Below are 17,500 nucleotides of genomic sequence, written 5' to 3'. Positions count from 1 at the left end.
GCGCCACGACGTACACTGTGCACCAGCCCCCCAAAACGAATCACCCCCCGAAGGACTAAGAAGCCCGACGAACGCGCGAAAACATTTAGAGAGGCCGAGCAAGCACCGGTTAGCGCGAATGCAAATAACAAACGCAACAGGCAACTTTCGAGGGACATACTTTTCGCAACAAGCTTCCACTAGGAAAGCATAGGCAACTCGTTCGAACGTCAAAGCCAACCAAATGGCAATTACCCGAGGGACACGCTTTTCGCAAGGCACCTTCCACTAGGGAAGCGCAAGCAACCTGAAGGCGAGTCGAAGACAACCCGAGGGACATGGAGGAATGCACCAGTGGAGTTCGCTGCACAGGCAGGGATCCGTCCAACTCGCACAAACCGAACACAACTCACGCGCCACGACGTACACTGTGCACCAGCCCCCAAAACGAATCACCCCCCGAAGGACTAAGAAGCCCGACGAACGCGCGAAAACATTTAGAGAGGCCGAGCAAGCACCGGTTAGCGCGAATGCAAATAACAAACGCAACAGGCAAATTTCGAGGGACATACTTTTCGCAACAAGCTTCCACTAGGAAAGCATAGGCAACTCGTTCGAACGTCAAAGCCAACCAAATGGCAATTACCCGAGGGACACGCTTTTCGCAAGGCACCTTCCACTAGGGAAGCGCAAGCAACCCGAAGGCGAGTCGAAGACAACCCGAGGGACATGGAGGAATGCACCAGTGGAGTTCGCTGCACAGGCAAGGATCCGTCCAACTCGCACAAACCGAACACAACTCACGCGCCACGACGTACACTGTGCACCAGCCCCCCAAAACGAATCACCCCCCGAAGGACCAAGAAGCCCGACGAACGCGCGAAAACATTTAGAGAGGCCGAGCAAGCACCGGTTAGCGCGAATGCAAATAACAAACGCAACAGGCAACTTTCGAGGGACATACTTCTCGCAACAAGCTTCCACAAGGAAAGCACAGGCAACTCGTTCGCACGCCAAAGCCAACCAAATGGCAATTTAACCGAGGGACATGCATTTCGCAAGGCAACTTGTACAATTACCCGAGGGACATGGCATGCTTGCCAAGGCCGTGGCTTGGCATGCTTGCCAAGGCCGTGGCATGACATGCTGCTGGCCAAGGCCGGGCATGCCATGCTGCTGGACAAGGCCGTGGCAAGGCATGCTGATGGCCGAGGCCGTGGCAAGGCATGCTGATGGCCGAGGCCGTGGCAAGGCATGCTGATGGCCGAGGCCGTGGCAAGGCATGCTGCTGGCCAAGGCGTTGGCATGGCATGCTGCTGCTGACCAAGGCTTGGGCTTGCCATGCTGCCGGCCAAGGCCGCGGCATGGCATGCTGCCGGCCAAGGCCGCGGCATGCCATGTTGCTGGCCAAGGCCGTGGCATGGCATGCTGCTGGCCAAGGCCGTGGCATGACATGCTGGCCAAGGCCGGGGCATGGCAAGCTGCTGGCCAAGGTCGTGGCATGGCACGCTGCTGGCCAAGGCCGGGGCATAGCACGCTGCTGGCCATGGCCGTGGCTTGGCAAGGTTGCCAAGGCCGGGGCATGGCGTGCTGCTGGCCAAGGCTTTGGCATGCCATGTTGCTGGCCAAGGCTGTGGCATGGCATGCTGCTGGCCAAGGCTGTGGCATGGCATGCTGCTGGCCAAGGCCGTGGCATGACATGCTGGCCAAGGCCGGGGCATGGCATGCTGCTGGCCAAGGTCGTGGCATGGCATGCTGCTGGCCAAGGCCGTGGCATGACATGCTTGCCAAGGCCAGGGCATGGCATGCTGCTGGCCAAGGCTTTGGCATGCCATGTTGCTGGCCAAGGCTGTGGCATGGCATGCTGCCCTAGGCCAACGTGCCACCGCCACCGCCGCGGGCCGCCACTCGACGCATCCCGTGCTTGGCTATGTAGTTTCGATGCCACAAGCCAATGCCACAAGCCAAGCGATGGCATGTGCCAAGCGCCCGCCTAGGCATAGGCGTGGCCTGTGGCCTGGCCATGCTGGCCAGCCTTAAGGGAGGTGCCCCCCCCTTATAATAGCCTGTTAAGCCCTTTTCAATCTGGCAGGAGGAAACATCAAGCATGTTCGAGGAGTCATAATGGGGTTTTTTTAAAAAGTAATGGTTTTTTGCCAAAACTTTCAACATGAAAGTTGTATGAAATAATTTAATACACCATAAAAAAAATTATAAAAAAATATTTGGCCACCGGAATATTTTATTTTAATTTATTTCAATTTTAATACTTAAAAAATAATAAAAATTACTAAAAATACTCAAAAAATTCTAGAAAAATTCCAACAATTATAAGATGAGGCACTAGTAATTATAGTAATTTTTTTAATTATTTTTTTATTTTTAATTTATTTTATTATAATTTTTATGAGTAAATAAATAATTAAAAAGCCCGACGAATGTGCAAAAACTCTTAGAGAAACCCAGCAAGCATCGGATAGCTCGAATGCAAATAACAAACGCAACAGGCAACTTCCGAGGGACATACTTTTCCCAACAAGCTTCCACTGGGGAAAGCACTAGCAACGTGTTCGCAAGTCAAAGGCAACCAAACCGGCTATTACCCGAGGGACAAGCATTTCGCAGGGCAACATATACGTAAGTCAAAGCCAAACCAAATGGCAATTACACGAGGGACAGGATTGCTTGCCAAGGGCGTGGCATGCGATGTTCTAGCCCAAGGCCAAGGCACGCCACGCTGCGGGACAAGGCCGTGGCAAGACATGCGGCTGGCCTTGGCCTTGGCATGGCATGCCGCCGGCTTTGGCTGGGCTGCGTTGGCCTTGCCATGGAATGTTGCTGGCTTCGGATGGGCTGCCTCGGCCTTGGCCTTGGCCGTGGCATGGCATGGCATGCTGCTGGCCTTGGCCTTGGCCTTGGCATGGCATGCTGCTGGCTTTGGCTGGGCTGCCTTGGCCGTGGCATGGCATGCTGCTGGCTTTGGCTGGGCTGCCTTGGCCGTGGCATGGCATGCTGCTGGCCTAGGCCTTGGCATGGCATGCTGCTGGCTTTGGCTGGGCTGCCTTGGCCGTGGCATGGCATGCTGCTGGCCTAGGCCTTGGCATGGCATGCTGCTGGCTTTGGCTGGCAGCCTTGGCCGTGGCATGGCATGCTGCTGGCCTTGGCCTTGGCATGGCATGCTGCTGGCTTTGGCTGGCCTGCCTTGGCCGTGGCATGGCATGCTGCTGGCCTTGGCCTTGGCATGGCATGCTGCTGGCTTTGGCTGGCCTGCCTTGGCCGTGGCATGGCATGCTGCTGGCCTAGGCCTTGGCATGGCATGCTGCTGGCTTTGGCTGGCCTGCCTTGGCCGTGGCATGGCATGCTGCTGGCCTAGGCATGGCATGGCATGCTGCTGGCTTTGGCTGGGCTGCCTTGGCCGTGGCATGGCATGCTGCTGGCCTTGGCCTTGATATGGCATGCTGCTGGCTTTGGCTGGGCTGCCTTGGCCGTGGCATGGCATGCTGCTGGCCTAGGCCTTGGCATGGCATGCTGCTGGCTTTGGCTGGGCTGCCTTGGCCTTGGCATGGCATGCTGCTGGCTTTGGCTGGCCTGCCTTGGCCGTGGCATGGCATGCTGCTGGCCTAGGCCATGGCATGGCATGCTGCTGGCTTTGGCTGGGCTGCCTTGGCCGTGGCATGGCATGCTGCTGCCCTTGGCCTTGATATGGCATGCTGCTGGCTTTGGCTGGGCTGCCTTGGCCGTGGCATGGCATGCTGCTGGCCTAGGCCTTGGCATGGCATGCTGCTGGCTTTGGCTGGCCTGCGTTGGCCGTGGCATGGCATGCTGCTGGCCTAGGCCTTCGCATGGCATGCTGCTGGCCTAGGCCTTCGCATGGCATGCTGCTGGCTTTGGCTGGGCTGCCTTGGCCGTGGCATGGCATGCTGCTGGCCTTGGCCTTGGCATGGCATGCTGCTGGCTTTGGCTGGGCTGCCTTGGCCGTGGCATGGCATGCTGGTGGCCTAGGCCTTGGCATGGCATGCTGCTGGCTTTGGCTGGCCTGCCTTGGCCGTGGCATGGCATGCTGCTGGCCTAAGCCTTGGCATGGCATGCTGCTGGCTTTGGTTGGGCTGCCTTGGTCGTGGCATGGCATGCTGCTGGCCTTGGCCTTGGCATGGCATGCTGCTCGCTTTGGCTGGCCTGCCTTGGCCGTGGCATGGCATGCTGCTGGCCTAGGCCTTGGCATGGCATGCTGCTGGCTTTGGCTGGGCTGCCTTGGCCGTGGCATGGCATGCTGCTGGCCTTGGCCTTGGCATGCCATGCTGTTGGCTTTGGCTGGCCTGCCTTGGCCGTGGCATGGCATGCTGCTGGCCTAGGCCTTGGCATGGCATGCTGCTGGCTTTGGCTGGGCTGCCTTGGCCGTGGCATGGCATGCTGCTGGCCTTGGCCTTGGCATGGCATGCTGCTGGCTTTGGCTGGGCTGCCTTGGCCGTGGCATGGCATGCTGCTGGCCTTGGCCTTGGCATGGCATGCTGCTGGCTTTGGCTGGGCTGCCTTGGCCGTGGCATGGCATGCTGCTGGCCTAGGCCTTGGCATGGCATGCTGCTGGCTTTGGCTGGGCTGCCTTGGCCGTGGCATGGCATGCTGCTGGCCTAGGCCTTGGCATGGTATGCTGCTGGCCTAGGCCTTGGCATGGCATGCTGCTGGCTTTGGCTGGCAGCCTTGGCCGTGGCATGGCATGCTGCTGGCCTTGGCCTTGGCATGGCATGCTGCTGGCCTTGGCCTTGGCATGGCATGCTGCTGGCTTTGGCAGGCCTGCCTTGGCCGTGGCATGGCATGCTGCTGGCCTTGGCCTTGGCATGGCATGCTGCTGGCTTTGGCTGGCCTGCCTTGGCCGTGGCATGGCATGCTGCTGGCCTAGGCCTTGGCATGGCATGCTGCTGGCTTTGGCTGGCCTGCCTTGGCCGTGGCATGGCATGCTGCTGGCCTAGGCATGGCATGGCATGCTGCTGGCTTTGGCTGGGCTGCCTTGGCCGTGGCATGGCATGCTGCTGGCCTTGGCCTTGATATGGCATGCTGCTGGCTTTGGCTGGGCTGCCTTGGCCGTGGCATGGCATGCTGCTGGCCTAGGCCTTGGCATGGCATGCTGCTGGCTTTGGCTGGGCTGCCTTGGCCGTGGCATGGCATGCTGCTGGCCTTGGCCTTGGCATGGCATGCTGCTGGCTTTGGCTGGCCTGCCTTGGCCGTGGCATGGCATGCTGCTGGCCTAGGCCATGGCATGGCATGCTGCTGGCTTTGGCTGGGCTGCCTTGGCCGTGGCATGGCATGCTGCTGCCCTTGGCCTTGATATGGCATGCTGCTGGCTTTGGCTGGGCTGCCATGGCCGTGGCATGGCATGCTGCTGGCCTAGGCCTTGGCATGGCATGCTGCTGGCTTTGGCTGGCCTGCGTTGGCCGTGGCATGGCATGCTGCTGGCCTAGGCCTTGGCATGGCATGCTGCTGGCTTTGGCTGGGCTGCCTTGGCCGTGGCATGGCATGCTGCTGGCCTTGGCCTTGGCATGGCATGCTGCTGGCTTTGGCTGGGCTGCCTTGGCCGTGGCATGGCATGCTGGTGGCCTAGGCCTTGGCATGGCATGCTGCTGGCTTTGGCTGGCCTGCCTTGGCCGTGGCATGGCATGCTGCTGGCCTAAGCCTTGGCATGGCATGCTGCTGGCTTTGGTTGGGCTGCCTTGGCCGTGGCATGGCATGCTGCTGGCCTAGGCCTTGGCATGGCATGCTGCTCGCTTTGGCTGGCCTGCCTTGGCCGTGGCATGGCATGCTGCTGGCCTAGGCCTTGGCATGGCATGCTGCTGGCTTTGGCTGGGCTGCCTTGGCCGTGGCATGGCATGCTGCTGGCCTTGGCCTTGGCATGCCATGCTGTTGGCTTTGGCTGGCCTGCCTTGGCCGTGGCATGGCATGCTGCTGGCCTAGGCCTTGGCATGGCATGCTGCTGGCTTTGGCTGGGCTGCCTTGGCCGTGGCATGGCATGCTGCTGGCCTTGGCCTTGGCATGGCATGCTGCTGGCTTTGGCTGGGCTGCCTTGGCCGTGGCATGGCATGCTGCTGGCCTTGGCCTTGGCATGGCATGCTGCTGGCTTTGGCTGGGCTGCCTTGGCCGTGGCATGGCATGCTGCTGGCCTAGGCCTTGGCATGGCATGCTGCTGGCTTTGGCTGGGCTGCCTTGGCCGTGGCATGGCATGCTGCTGGCCTAGGCCGTGGCATGGCATGCTGCTGGCCTTGGCCTTGGCATGGCATGCTGCTGGCTTTGGCTGGCCTGCCTTGGCCGTGGCATGGCATGCTGCTGGCCTAGGCCTTGGCATGGCATGCTGCTGGCTTTGGCTGGCCTGCCTTGGCCGTGGCATGGCATGCTGCTGGCCTAGGCCTTGGCATGGCATGCTGCTGGCTTTGGCTGGCCTGCCTTGGCCGTGGCATGGCATGCTGCTGGCCTAGGCATGGCATGGCATGCTGCTGGCTTTGGCTGGGCTGCCTTGGCCGTGGCATGGCATGCTGCTGGCCTTGGCCTTGATATGGCATGCTGCTGGCTTTGGCTGGGCTGCCTTGGCCGTGGCATGGCATGCTGCTGGCCTAGGCCTTGGCATGGCATGCTGCTGGCTTTGGCTGGGCTGCCTTGGCCGTGGCATGGCATGCTGCTGGCCTTGGCCTTGGCATGGCATGCTGCTGGCTTTGGCTGGCCTGCCTTGGCCGTGGCATGGCATGCTGCTGGCCTAGGCCATGGCATGGCATGCTGCTGGCTTTGGCTGGGCTGCCTTGGCCGTGGCATGGCATGCTGCTGCCCTTGGCCTTGATATGGCATGCTGCTGGCTTTGGCTGGGCTGCCATGGCCGTGGCATGGCATGCTGCTGGCCTAGGCCTTGGCATGGCATGCTGCTGGCTTTGGCTGGCCTGCGTTGGCCGTGGCATGGCATGCTGCTGGCCTAGGCCTTGGCATGGCATGCTGCTGGCTTTGGCTGGGCTGCCTTGGCCGTGGCATGGCATGCTGCTGGCCTTGGCCTTGGCATGGCATGCTGCTGGCTTTGGCTGGGCTGCCTTGGCCGTGGCATGGCATGCTGGTGGCCTAGGCCTTGGCATGGCATGCTGCTGGCTTTGGCTGGCCTGCCTTGGCCGTGGCATGGCATGCTGCTGGCCTAAGCCTTGGCATGGCATGCTGCTGGCTTTGGGTGGGCTGCCTTGGCCGTGGCATGGCATGCTGCTGGCCTAGGCCTTGGCATGGCATGCTGCTCGCTTTGGCTGGCCTGCCTTGGCCGTGGCATGGCATGCTGCTGGCCTAGGCCTTGGCATGGCATGCTGCTGGCTTTGGCTGGGCTGCCTTGGCCGTGGCATGGCATGCTGCTGGCCTTGGCCTTGGCATGCCATGCTGTTGGCTTTGGCTGGCCTGCCTTGGCCGTGGCATGGCATGCTGCTGGCCTAGGCCTTGGCATGGCATGCTGCTGGCTTTGGCTGGGCTGCCTTGGCCGTGGCATGGCATGCTGCTGGCCTTGGCCTTGGCATGGCATGCTGCTGGCTTTGGCTGGGCTGCCTTGGCCGTGGCATGGCATGCTGCTGGCCTTGGCCTTGGCATGGCATGCTGCTGGCTTTGGCTGGGCTGCCTTGGCCGTGGCATGGCATGCTGCTGGCCTAGGCCTTGGCATGGCATGCTGCTGGCTTTGGCTGGGCTGCCTTGGCCGTGGCATGGCATGCTGCTGGCCTAGGCCGTGGCATGGCATGCTGCTGGCCTTGGCCTTGGCATGGCATGCTGCTGGCTTTGGCTGGCCTGCCTTGGCCGTGGCATGGCATGCTGCTGGCCTAGGCCTTGGCATGGCATGCTGCTGGCTTTGGCTGGCCTGTTTTGGCCGTGGCATGGCATGCTGCTGGCCTAGGCCTTGGCATGGCATGCTGCTGGCTTTGGCTGGCCTGCCTTGGCCGTGGCATGGCATGCTGCTGGCCTAGGCCATGGCATGGCATGCTGCTGGCTTTGGCTGGGCTGCCTTGGCCGTGGCATGGCATGCTGCTGGCCTTGGCCTTGATATGGCATGCTGCTGGCTTTGGCTGGGCTGCCTTGGCCGTGCCATGGCATGCTGCTGGCCTAGGCCTTGGCATGGCATGCTGCTGGCTTTGGCTGGCCTGCCTTGGCCGTGGCATGGCATGCTGCTGGCCTTGGCCTTGGCATGGCATGCTGCTGGCTTTGGCTGGCCTGCCTTGGCCGTGGCATGGCATGCTGCTGGCCTAGGCCATGGCATGGCATGCTGCTGGCTTTGGCTGGGCTGCCTTGGCCGTGGCATGGCATGCTGCTGCCCTTGGCCGTGATATGGCATGCTGCTGGCTTTGGCTGGGCTGCCTTGGCCGTGGCATGGCATGCTGCTGGCCTAGGCCTTGGCATGGCATGTTGCTGGCTTTGGCTGGCCTGCCTTGGCCGTGGCATGGCATGCTGCTGGCCTAGGCCTTGGCATGGCATGCTGCTGGCTTTGGCTGGGCTGCCTTGGCCGTGGCATGGCATGCTGCTGGCCTTGGCCTTGGCATGGCATGCTGCTGGCTTTGGCGGGGCTGCCTTGGCCGTGGCATGGCATGCTGGTGGCCTAGGCCTTGGCATGGCATGCTGCTGGCTTTGGCTGGCCTGCCTTGGCCGTGGCATGGCATGCTGCTGGCCTAGGCCTTGGCATGGCATGCTGCTGGCTTTGGTTGGGCTGCCTTGGCCGTGGCATGGCATGCTGCTGGCCTTGGCCTTGGCATGGCATGCTGCTGGCTTTGGCTGGCCTGCCTTGGCCGTGGCATGGCATGCTGCTGGCCTTGGCCTTGGCATGGCATGCTGCTGGCTTTGGCTGGGCTGCCTTGGCCGTGGCATGGCATGCTGCTGGCCTAGGCCTTGGCATGGCATGCTGCTGGCTTTGGCTGGGCTGCCTTGGCCGTGGCATGGCATGCTGCTGGCCTAGGCCGTGGCATGGCATGCTGCTGGCCTTGGCCTTGGCATGGCATGCTGCTGGCTTTGGCTGGCCTGCCTTGGCCGTGGCATGGCATGCTGCTGGCCTAGGCCTTGGCATGGCATGCTGCTGGCTTTGGGTGGGCTGCCTTGGCCGTGGCATGGCATGCTGCTGGCCTTGGCCTTGGCATGGCATGCTGCTGGCTTTGGCTGGCCTGCCTTGGCCGTGGCATGGCATGCTGCTGGCCTAGGCCTTGGCATGGCATGCTGCTGGCTTTGGCTGGGCTGCCTTGGCCGTGGCATGGCATGCTGCTGGCCTTGGCCTTGGCATGGCATGCTGCTGGCTTTGGCTGGGCTGCCTTGGCCGTGGCATGGCATGCTGCTGGCTTTGGCTTGCCTGCCTTGGCCGTGGCATGGCATGCTGCTGGCCTAGGCCTTGGCATGGCATGCTGCTGGCTTTGGCTGGGCTGCCTTGGCCGTGGCATGGCATGCTGCTGGCCTTGGCCTTGGCATGGCATGCTGCTGGCTTTGGCTGGGCTGCCTTGGCCGTGGCATGGCATGCTGGTGGCCTAGGCCTTGGCATGGCATGCTGCTGGCTTTGGCTGGCCTGCCTTGGCCGTGGCATGGCATGCTGCTGGCCTAGGCCTTGGCATGGCATGCTGCTGGCTTTGGGTGGGCTGCCTTGGCCGTGGCATGGCATGCTGCTGGCCTTGGCCTTGGCATGGCATGCTGCTGGCTTTGGCTGGCCTGCCTTGGCCGTGGCATGGCATGCTGCTGGCCTAGGCCTTGGCATGGCATGCTGCTGGCTTTGGCTGGGCTGCCTTGGCCGTGGCATGGCATGCTGCTGGCCTTGGCCTTGGCATGGCATGCTGCTGGCTTTGGCTGGGCTGCCTTGGCCGTGGCATGGCATGCTGCTGGCCATGGCCTTGGCATGGCATGCTGCTGGCTTTGGCTTGCCTGCCTTGGCCGTGGCATGGCATGCTGCTGGCCTAGGCCTTGGCATGGCATGCTGCTTGCTTTGGCTGGGCTGCCTTGGCCGTGGCATGGCATGCTGCTGGCCTTGGCCTTGGCATGGCATGCTGCTGGCTTTGGCTGGCCTGCCTTGGCCGTGGCATGGCATGCTGCTGGCCTAGGCCTTGGCATGGCATGCTGCTGGCTTTGGCTGGGCTGCCTTGGCCGTGGCATGGCATGCTGCTGGCCTTGGCCTTGGCATGGCATGCTGCTGGCTTTGGCTTGCCTGCCTTGGCCGTGGCATGGCATGCTGCTGGCCTAGGCCTTGGCATGGCATGCTGCTGGCTTTGGCTGGGCTGCCTTGGCCGTGGCATGGCATGCTGCTGGCCTTGGCCTTGGCTTGGCATGCTGCTGGCTTTGGCTGGGCTGCCTTGGCTGCGGTTCTTATCACTAGACGTGCGTTGCGTGCGAAGGCGTGCAAAGGCGTGCGCGACCATGCGCGCAACACGCGCACCGTGGTCAAAAGACCACGCGCGCGGTATTCGCACAGGCCACGCTGCCCACGCCGCGGGCATGCCAGGCCGCCCAGGCCGTGCGCATGCCATGCCGTGCTGCCCAGGCCGGCTGCATGCCAGGCCGCCCAGGCCGTGCGCATGCCATGCCGTGCTGCCCACGCCGCGGGCATGCCAGGCCGGCTGCATGCCAGGCCGCCCAGGCCGTGCGCATGCCATGCCGTGCTGCCCACGCCGCGGGCATGCCAGGCCGGCTGCATGCCAGGCCGCCCAGGCCGTGCGCATGCCATGCCGTGCTGCCCATGCCGCGCGCATGCCAGGCCGCCCACGCCCGCGCGCATGCCACGCCATGCTGCCCAAGGCCGCGCCCAGGCCGCGCAAGGCCGCGCCCAGGCCGCGCAAGGCCGCGCCCAGGCCACCCAAGGCCGCGCCCAGGCCGCGCAAGGCCGCGCCCAGGCCGCGCAAGGCCGCCCAAGGCCGCGGTCCAGGCCGCCCAAGGCCGCGGCCGAGCCGCCCCAGGCCGCAGCCCAGGCCGCGGTCGAGCCGCAGTGCATGTAACCCAAGGCCGCAGCCCAGGCCGCGCCCAACATGGGGCGTACCTGCCACTGCCTTGCCCTGGGCAAGGGAGGTGCCCCCCCCTTATAATAGCCTGTTAAGCCCTTTTCAATCTGGCAGGAGGAAACATCAAGCATGTTCGAGGAGTCATAATGGGGTTTTTTTAAAAAGTAATGGTTTTTTGCCAAAACTTTCAACATGAAAGTTGTAGGAAATAATTTAATACACCATAAAAAAAATTAAAAAAAATATTTTTTTACAGAAAATATTTTATTTTAATTTATTTCGATATTAATACTTAAAAAATAATAAAAATTAATAAAAATAGTCAAAAAATTATGGAAAAATTCCCATAATTAAAGGATGATTCACTAGTAATTATAGAAATTATTAAATTATTTTTTTCATTTTTTTTATTTTATTTTGATTTTTTTATGCCAAATAAGGGCTTTAAAAATTCGAAAAGCTCCAGAAAAATTGCAAAAAAATAGGGAATGACATTTAAAATTGATTGTAGTGCATTTTTAATTGTGTTGCACGGTTTGGGTAAGATTATAAAAGAATCATGTTCAAAAAGATCGATCGAGGCGGTGGCACGCCATGGCCTTGGCCTTGGCCTTGGCCTTTGCCCGCGGCCTTGGCCTTTGCCTTGGCCTTGGCCATGCCTTGCACAGGGACTTGGCCTTGCCCACTGCCTTGGCCTTGGCTTTGGCCTTGGCCTTGGCATGGCATGGCATGCTCGCCGAGGCCGTGGCATGCCTTGCTGCTAGCCAAGGCCGTGGCGTGGCATGCTCGCCCAGCCCGTGGCATGCCGTGCTCGCCCAGCCCGTGGCACGCCATGTTGGCCCAAGGCATTGGCATGGCATGCCGGCCAAGGCATGCTGGCCAACGCTGCACAAGGCGGTGCCATGGCATGGCATGCTGACCAAGACCGTGCCATGGCATGCTGGGCGAGGCCGGGGCATGGCATGCTGGCCGAGGCCGTGGCTTGCCATGCCGCCACGGCCGTGGCATGCCGGGCAACGGACCGGCATGGCCCAGCCCGTGGCACGCCATGTTGGCCCAAGGCATTGGCATGGCATGCCGGCCAAGGCATGCTGGCCAACGCTGCGGCACGGCGTGCTGGACAAGGCGGTGCCATGGCATGGCATGCTGACCAAGACAGTGCCATGGCATGCTGGCCGAGGCCGTGGCATGGCATGCTGGCCGAGGCCGTGGCTTGCCATGCCGCCACGGCCGTGGCATGCTGGGCAACGGACCGGCATGGCATGCTGGCCGTGGCGGTGGCACGACATGCTGGCCAAGGCAGTGGCATGGCATGTAGGCCAAGGCTAAGGCATGGCACGCTGTGGCATGGCACGCTGGCCAAGGCAGTCGCAAGGCATGCGGGCCGAGGCCGCGGCACGGCCCGCTGGGCAACGCGGTGGCATGGCATGCTGGGCAACGCCGTGGCAAGGCATGCGGGCCGAGGCCTTGGCATGGCATGCTGGCCGAGGCCGTGGCATGGCATGCGGGCCGAGGCCGTGGCATGGCATGGCATGCGGGCCGAGGCCGTGGCATGGCATGCGGGCCGAGGCCGTGGCGTGGCATGGCATGGCATGTTGGGCAACGCCGTGGCAAGACATGCGGGCCGAGGCCGTGGCATGGCATGTTGGGCAACGCCCTGGCAAGCCATGCGGGCCGAGGCCGTGGCGTGGCATGTTCGCCAAGGCTAAGGCATGGCACGCCGGGCAACGCGGTGCATTGGCATGCTGGGCAGCGCGGTGGCAAGGCATGGGGGCCGAGGCCGTGGCATGGCATGTTGGGCAACGCCGTGGCAAGACATGCGGGCCGAGGCCGTGGCATGGCATGCGGGCCGAGGCCGTGGCACGACATGTTGGCCAAGGCTAAGGCATGGCACGCCGGGCAACGCGGTGGCATGGCATGCTGGGCAACGCGGTGGCAAGGCATGCGGGCCGAGGCCGTGGCATGGCATGTTGGGCAACGCCGTAGAAGGGCATGCGGGCCGAGGCCGTGGCATGGCATGCGGGCCGAGGCCGTGGCATGGCATGTTGGGCGACGCCGTAGCAAGGCATGCGGGCCGAGGCCGTGGCATGTCATGCGGGCCGAGGCCGTGGCATGGCATGCGGGCCGAGGCCGTGGCATGGCATGTTGGCCGAGGCCGTGGCAAGGCATGCGGGCCGAGGCCGTGGCATGGCATGTTTGGCAACGCCGTGGCAAGACATGCGGGCCGTGGCATGGCATGGCATGCGGGCCGAGGCCGTGGCACGACATGTTGGCCAAGGCTAAGGCATGGCACGCCGGGCAACGCGGTGGCATGGCACGCCGGGCAACGCGGTGGCAAGGCATGCGGGCCGGGGCCGTGGCATGGCATGTTGGGCGACGCCGTAGCAAGGCATGCGGTCCGAGGCCGTGGCATGTCATGCGGGCCGAGGCCATGGCATGGCATGCGGGCCGAGGCCGTGGCATGGCATGTTGGGCGACGCCGTAGCAAGGCATGCGGGCCGAGGCCGTGGCATGTCATGCGAGCCGAGGCCGTGGCATGGCATGCGGGCCGAGGCCGTGGCATGGCAAGTTGGGCGACGTCGTGGCAAGGCATGCGGGCCGAGGCCGTGGCATGTCACGCGGGCCGAGGCCGTGGCATGGCATGCGGGCAGAGGCCGTGGCATGGCATGTTGGGCGACGCCGTCGCAAGGCATGCGGGCCGAGGCCGTGGCATGGCATGCGGGCCGAGGCCGTGGCATGGCATGTTGGGCGACGCCGTAGCAAGGCATGCGGGCCGAGGCCGTGGCATGTCATGGCATGTTGGGCGACGCCGTAGCAAGGCATGCGGGCCGAGGCCGTGGCATGGCATGTTTGGCAACGCCGTGGCAAGACATGAGGGCCGTGGCATGGCATGGCATGCGGGCCGAGGCCGTGGCACGACATGTTGGCCAAGGCTAAGGCATGGCACGCCGGGCAACGCGGTGGCATGGCATGCGGGCCGGGGCCGTGGCATGGCATGTTGGCCAACGTCGTAGCAAGGCATGCGGGCCGAGGCCGAGGCCGTGGCACGGCATGCGGGCCGAGGCTGTGGCATGGCATGTTGGGCGACGCCGTAGCAAGGCATGCGGTCCGAGGCCGTGGCATGTCATGCGGGCCGAGGCCGTGGCATGGCATGCGGGCCGAGGCCGTGGCATGGCATGTTGGGCGACGCCGTAGCAAGGCATGCGGGCCGAGGCCGTGCCGTGGCATGCGGGCCGAGGCCGTGGCATGGCATGCGGGCCGAGGCCGTGGCATGGCATGTTGGGCGACGCCGTAGCAAGGCATGCGGTCCGAGGCCGTGGCCTGTCATGCGGGCCGAGGCCGTGGCATGGCATGCGGGCCGAGGCCGTGGCATGGCATGCGGGCCGAGGCCGTGGCATGGCATGTTGGGCGACGCCGTAGCATGGCATGCGGGCCAAGGCCGTGGCATGTCATGCGCGCCGAGGCCGTGGCATGGCATGCGGGCCGAGGCCGTGGCATGGCAAGTTGGGCGACGTCGTGGCAAGGCATGCGGGCCGAGGCCGTGGCATGGCATGCGGGCCGAGGCCGTGGCAAGGCATGTTGGGCGACGCCGTCGCAAGGCATGCGGGCCGAGGCCGTGGCATGTCATGCGGGCCGAGGCCGTGGCATGGCATGCGGGCCGAGGCCGTGGCATGGCATGTTGGGCGACGCCGTAGCAAGGCATGCGGGCCGAGGCCGTGCCGTGGCATGCGGGCCGAGGCCGTGGCATGGCATGTTGGGCGACGCCGTAGCAAGGCATGCGGTCCGAGGCCGTGGCATGTCATGCGGGCCGAGGCCGTGGCATGGCATGCGGGCCGAGGCCGTGGCATGGCATGTTGGGCGACGCCGTAGCAAGGCATGCGGTCCGAGGCCGTGGCATGTCATGCGGGCCGAGGCCGTGGCATGGCATGCGGGCCGAGGCCGTGGCATGGCATGTTGGGCGACGCCGTAGCAAGGCATGCGGGCCGAGGCCGTGCCGTGGCATGCGGGCCGAGGCCGTGGCATGGCATGTTGGGCGACGCCGTAGCAAGGCATGCGGTCCGAGGCCGTGGCATGTCATGCGGGCCGAGGCCGTGGCATGGCATGCGGGCCGAGGCCGTGGCATGGCATGTTGGGCGACGCCGTAGCAAGGCATGCGGGCCGAGGCCGTGGCATGTCATGCGGGCCGAGGCCGTGGCATGGCATGCGGGCCGAGGCCGTGGCATGGCAAGTTGGGCGGCGTCGTGGCAAGGCATGCTGGCCGAGGCCGTGGCATGTCATGCGGGCCGAGGCCGTGGCATGGCATGCGGGCCGAGGCCGTGGCAAGGCATGTTGGGCGACGCCGTAGCAAGGCATGCGGGCCGAGGCCGTGGCATGTCATGCGGGCCGAGGCCGTGGCACGTCATGCGGGCCGAGGCCGTGGCATGGCATGTTTGGCCACGCCGTGGCAAGACATGCGGGCCGTGGCATGGCATGGCATGCGGGCCGAGGCCGTGGCTCGACATGTTGGCCAAGGCTAAGGCATGGCACGCCGGGCAACGCGGTGGCATGGCATGCTGGGCAACGCGGTGGCAAGGCATGCGGGCCGAGGCCGTGGCATGGCATGTTGGGCAACGCCGCAGCAAGGCATGCGGGCCGAGGCCGTGGCATGGCATGCGGGCCGAGGCCGTGGCATGGCATGCGGGCCGAGGCCGTGGCATGGCATGTTGGGCGACGCCGTAGCAAGGCATGCGGTCCGAGGCCGTGGCATGTCATGCGGGCCGAGGCCGTGGCATGGCATGCGGGCCGAGGCCGTGGCATGGCATGTTGGGCGACGCCGTAGCAAGGCATGCGGGCCGAGGCCGTGGCATGTCAGGCGGGCCGAGGCCGTGGCATGGCATGCGGGCCGAGGCCGTGGCATGGCAAGTTGGGCGGCGTCGTGGCAAGGCATGCGGGCCGAGGCCGTGGCATGTCATGCGGGCCGAGGCCGTGGCACGGCATGCGGGCCGAGGCCGTGGCACGTCATGCGGGCCGAGGCCGTGGCATGGCATGTTTGGCAACGCCGTGGCAAGACATGCGGGCTGTGGCATGGCATGGCATGCGGGCCGAGGCCGTGGCTCGACATGTTGGCCAAGGCTAAGGCATGGCACGCCGGGCAACGCGGTGGCATGGCATGCTGGGCAACGCGGTGGCAAGGCATGCGGGCCGAGGCCGTGGCATGGCATGTTGGGCAACGCCGCAGCAAGGCATGCGGGCCGAGGCCGTGGCATGGCATGCGGGCCGAGGCCGTGGCATGGCATGCGGGCCGTGGCCGTGGCATGGCATGTTGGGCGACGCCGTCGCAAGGCATGCGGGCCGAGGCCGTGGCATGGCATGTTTGGCAACGCCGTGGCAAGACATGCGGGCCGTGGCATGGCATGGCATGCGGGCCGAGGCCGTGGCACGGCATGCGGGCCGAGGCCGTGGCATGGCATGTTGGGCGACGCCGTAGCAAGGCATGCGGGCTGAGGCCGTGGCCGTGGCATGGCATGCGGGCCGTGGCCGTGGCATGGCATGGCATGCGGGCCGAGGCCGTGGCATGGCATGTTGGGCAACGCCGTGGCAAGGCATGCGGGCCGAGGCCGTGGCATGGCATGATGGCCGAGGCCGTGGCATGTCATGCGGGCCGAGGCCGTGGCATGGCATGTTGGGCGACGCCGTAGCAAGGCATGCGGTCCGAGGCCGTGGCATGTTATGCGGGCCGAGGCCGTGGCATGGCTTGTTGGGCGACGCCGTAGCAAGGCATGCGGGCCGAGGCCGTGGCATGTCATGCTGGCCAAGGCCAAGGCATGACATGGCATGGCATGCGGGCCGAGGCCGTGGCATGGCATGTTGGGCAACGCCGTGGCAAGGCATGCGGGCCGAGGCCGTGGCATGGCATGATGGCCGAGGCCGTGGCATGCCATGCTGGCCAAGGCTAAGGCATGGCATGCCGGGCAACGCGGTGGCATGGCATGCTGGGCAACGCCGTGGCAAGGCATGCGGGCCGAGGCCGTGGCATGGCATGTTGGGCAACGCCTTGGCAAGACATGCGGGCCGAGGCCGTGGCATGGCATGGCATGTTGGGCAACGCCTTGGCAAGGCATGCGGGCCGAGGCCGTGGCATGGCATGCTAGCCGAGGCCGTGGCATGGCATGTTGGGCGACGCCGTGGCAAGGCATGCGGGCCGAGGCCGTGGCATGGCATGCGGGCCGAGGCCGTGGCACTGCATGTTGGGCGACGCCGTAGCAAGGCATGCGGGCCGAGGCCGAGGCCGTGGCACGGCATGTTGACCGAGGCCAAGGCATGGCATGCCGGGCAACGCGGTGGCATGGCATGCGCGGCCGAGGCCGTGGCAAGGCATGCGGGCCGAGGCCGTGGCATGGCATGTTGGGCGACGGCGTGGCAAGGCATGCGGGCCGAGGCCGTGGCATGGCATGCGGGCCGAGGCCGTGGCACTGCATGTTGGGCGACGCCGTAGCAAGGCATGCGGGCCGAGGCCGAGGCTGTGGCATGGCATGTTGACCGAGGCCAAGGCATGGCATGCCGGGCAACGCGGTGGCATGGCATGCGCG

This window comes from Camellia sinensis, unplaced genomic scaffold (assembly GCF_055761805.1).
Source record: "Camellia sinensis isolate YWXY unplaced genomic scaffold, ASM5576180v1 Unanchor4, whole genome shotgun sequence".
In the NCBI taxonomy this organism is placed as follows: Eukaryota; Viridiplantae; Streptophyta; class Magnoliopsida; order Ericales; family Theaceae; genus Camellia; species Camellia sinensis.
Note: the sequence above shows the minus strand (reverse complement) of the source record.